Source organism: Artibeus jamaicensis, unplaced genomic scaffold, assembly GCF_021234435.1.
Source record: "Artibeus jamaicensis isolate MK-2021 breed Jamaican fruit bat unplaced genomic scaffold, CSHL_Jam_final scaffold_612, whole genome shotgun sequence".
Lineage (NCBI taxonomy): Eukaryota > Metazoa > Chordata > Mammalia > Chiroptera > Phyllostomidae > Artibeus > Artibeus jamaicensis.
This window is the reverse complement of record NW_026522049.1, coordinates 8,584,527-8,588,711: the sequence shown is the minus strand read 5'-3', so window position 1 is coordinate 8,588,711 and position 4,185 is coordinate 8,584,527. Positions and strand designations below refer to the sequence as shown.

General features: G+C 39.2%; 1 non-coding gene across 1 annotated transcript; it reads right to left on the bottom strand.

Annotated features, from left to right (window-relative positions):
* Positions 1–3,509: 3,509 nt before the first annotated feature.
* LOC119049816 (small nucleolar RNA U3) lies at positions 3,510–3,717 on the bottom strand. The gene has a single exon (XR_005082625.2). It is a non-coding gene; the product is annotated as a small nucleolar RNA U3 (small nucleolar RNA).
* Between the last annotated feature and the right edge of the window lie 468 nt (positions 3,718–4,185).

The following is a 4,185-nucleotide window of genomic DNA, read 5'->3' as shown; positions in this document are numbered from 1 at the left end:
TAGTTATAAGTAATAACTAGTTATCTAATAACTAGCTCAGGGAGTGGTGTATATATGTTTACGTTCACACAATGTATAGCAATCCTGGGTATAACTTTTATCTCAAAAACTACTTATTTCTTTTCATTAAAAAAATAGGTATGTACAATATAAACTTCAAGACCCATTATCATGATTATATCCATTGGATTTTCTGTGTCTTTTTTATTCTGTGTTCTTACTAGAGAAGCTCATTGAAAAAGAATGTGGTTTTTCTTTAGTTGGGAGAGAGTGTTGGTACAAGGGGAAAGTCAGGGTCAGAGAAATCAGGTGAGGAGGTTGACCAGAAGTTCCCCGGTCTCTCTGTGGTGGGTGAGTCCCTGACCCAAAGACCCCGGGGTGGGACACAAAGGCTGGTGCATTCATCACCCAGAAGTCCTGCTGGTGAGCACAGGTGGCTATGGCTGCCCCACTGTTCAGGGAGACCAAACCAGGAATGAACTCTGCCAGTGTCCACTCTGCTACTTACGCAGTGCAGCTAAAATGAAAGAAATGAAACAAGTCCACTCCATTTTATAGGTAGTTTCACCTTCTGAGTTAAATATGTTGGTACAGTTTGACATGTTACAACCAGCATATTTTAATGTTCGCATTAAATTAGGGCTATGAACATACCCACAAACACTTTACACATGATGGTTCATTTGAACCGGTCATTTCCATAAACATGTATTGAGCCAGGCTTGGGCTCAATGGGAATTCAACAGTGACAATGAGCAGCTCTTGCCTTAAAAACACTCATTTTTAAAAAACATCTCAAAGATATCATTGATCATAGAATTTTCTTTAAAATCTGTATAAGACACCCTGCAATCTAACAATGGCTCAACAACATGGGAAAATATATCAAGATAATCATCATTAGACAAAAATATATATATGTATATATATACACACATATATTTATGTATATATCTATTTCTTTTCCAAGCCAGAAAATAGTTACCTAGAAGATAGCATGTCACATCTCACTCCAAGAAATGCCAGTAATGATTTTCTGCAGTATTAAATGTCACATCGTACAGCCATTTCATTAGTTGTGTCTGTGTGTGTGTTTTTTTTAACTGGGAAAAATAAATAAGCCACCTATGGCAAATATTTCTGCCACTCAGTCCTTCTCCATATCATCTTTGAGTGGAGCTCATGAATTCAGCACTGTACCATTGAGACCATAAATATTCATATATGGTATATTCTTCTCTGGAGCGCAAATGATGTGTATATGTGTCCGTGTAAAATATACATCAAATGTCTAGAATGGCATACACCAAATGTAAGGCACAATTATTCTGTTGAATGGAAGCTGCAATGGCTTTTATGTTTATTCTTGTAAAATAGTTCAACCTTGTGGAATGATTATAGATAACTTTAATAATTAAAAATGAAGATTTATGATTCACTTATTTCCCAAACTTCACACAATAACTACATATTGTTTTTATAATCACAGAAAGTGCACGTGACTTTTATATATTATATCTTCTTATGAAATCATAATTATGTTTTAAATATTTAGCCAAAATAAGAAATGGAGATATCCTTACTTATTCGTTGTGATTGTCTGCATGCAGTGAGAGTGGGTGGAACTGATCCTTCTATCTCTTGCTTTGTTTCCTATTTTCTAAAAGAAGTGTGCATTGATTTTATAATAAAACAAATTGGATTATTTTCTCATAAATTAATTAACATTTATTAGGCGTCTACTGTGCGCTAGGCATTGTTCACATGAACTGTGCTCCATTATGACACCGAGTTTAGAGAAGAAAATTGGAGGTGCACAGAGCATCAGTAACTTTCCCAAGTTCAAATGCTAGTGAGTTCGGAACGAACCCCAGATGGTCAAGATACAGAACCCACACTTTCAACCTCTTCATTATGATATTTGAATTTTATTTTTTAAATGCATGCCACAAAAGATACCAAATCAAAGTAATAGAATACCTTGTGTGGATTTTTTTAAAGCCAAATATAATCAAAATATCGATACTTATTTATCATCGCAATACACTTGCCTGCATATGGACAGAGTTTTAGAGTATAAACAAATACATAATGATATCTTTTTTGATGGTTTTCAGCAAGAATGTGCCCAAGTATGCACTGATAAAGAAAAACTGAATTTTCAGTATTGTAAACAGACTCCACGGCATGCCTGCCTAGCCCTCAATTACAGCTAACACAGGAACCCTTTGAGGGGGTGAAAATGTGAGTTATTTTTGTGTTTCTCTAACCCGATGGAAGTTGGGTCCATCAATGTCATAAAAGTCTAACCACGTGGAAATGTAACAGCCAGACAGAAACACATCCTAAAACAACTCCCTGGTCCTTCTAACAAGGCTGAATCGCTCTCCTGAATGGGCTGGAGTGAGAAATCTGACCGTTCACAGTTCCCAGAGCAGGGCTGTTGCCCAGCCAACCCAGCAGAAAGGAGAAGCCAGGCGCAGAGACTCATAAACACAAGAGGGTTTGAAATGGATGGGGCGGGGGGCAGGGGGCAGAGCTTGAGTGGTCCCCAGGGTGAGCAGAGACCCGGCCACTGTGCCCAGGGATTCCACGGGACCCTTCAAGATGGAGAAGGTAGGTATACGCACTAAGCTTCCCCACGGTACAAAACCTTCAGGGAGGTCTCAGCCTCAGTGTGCACTGATTTCTTCATCGCTGCTTGGTGATCATTTAGTTATTCATTTAACGTATATTTATTTAACGCATACTATGTGTCAGACGCTATTCTAGGTACTAGAGTTGTAACAATAAACAGAAATGGAATGGAGTGATAAGTATCAAGAAAATAAAGAGCAGGAGGGAATGGGCAAAGAGAAAACAGTCTGGCTGGTGCCCTGTTGGTGGGAGTGTAAACTGGAGCAGCCACTACGGAAGACAGTATGGAGGTTCTCCGAAAAATTAAAAATAGAACTACCCTAAGATCTAGCAATTCCACTGCCAGATATTTATCTGAAGGGAATGAAAACAAGACCTCAAAGATGTGTCTACACCCCATGTTCATTACAGCATCATTCACAAGAGTCAAGATACGGAAGCAACCTAAGCATCTGTCAACCAATGAATGGATAAAGATGTGATACACACACACACACGCATGCACACACGCACAATGGAATATTACTTGGCCATGAAAAAGGAGGAAATCATGCCATTGTGACAATGTGAATGGAACCTGAGCTCATTCTACTAAATGAAATGAGTGAGACAGAGAAATACGAAAACTGTGTGAAATGACTTATATGTAGAGTCTAAAGCAGCCGAACTCAGAGAGGTCAAACTACAGAGCAGATCAGTGGTTACCAGGGGCTGGGATGGGGGGAATGGGAAGATGTGGAACGCAGCGTTCAAACTCCCAATGGTAAGATGAGTAAGTTTGGGGATCTAATGTACTACATGGTGATTATAGCTGATATTACTGTGGTTTTTTAATTAATTAATTTATTTATTTATTTATTTATTTATTTATTGCCACTCAGACAGCATTTTCTCCCTCTTCCTCCAAGGACAAAGAAGAACGATCATAGGTGGCCAATGGCAGTTACCGAAGCAACACCAAAAGCCGGCTTCACACTCAGGAGAGAGACTCCTTCTCCTCCTTATGGTTCCAGGTGCTCCCCACGCTGAGAAACCTCTCTAGTAACGAACTATAGAAATGACCCCTGGACGTCTAGTCTTTGATAATACTGTTTTATAGATCTGGAAGTGGCTAAGACAGTAGATCTTAATAATCCGATGTTCTCGCCACAAGAGGAACTGGAAATTATGCGATGAGATGAGGCATTAGCTAAGGCTGTGGTCGTGACCATTGTACAGTGTATGAATATATCAAACCAGGTTGTTTCTACCCAAAATGTTTATCACGATGTTGGCATGTACTTTCTTTTTTTTGTTAAAGATTTTATTTATTTTATTTGAGACAGAGGGGAAGGGAGGGAGAAAGAGAGAGAGAAACATCAATATGTAGTGGCCTCCTGGGGACCTGGCCAGAGACCCAGGCATGGGTCCTGACTGGGAATTGAACCAGTGACCCTGTGGTTCACAGTCTGGCGCTCCATCCACTGAGCCACATCAGCCAGGGCTGATATGGACGTTCTTCCATCAGATGTTAAAAACAAAATAATAATGTTACATTTTTAGTATAAA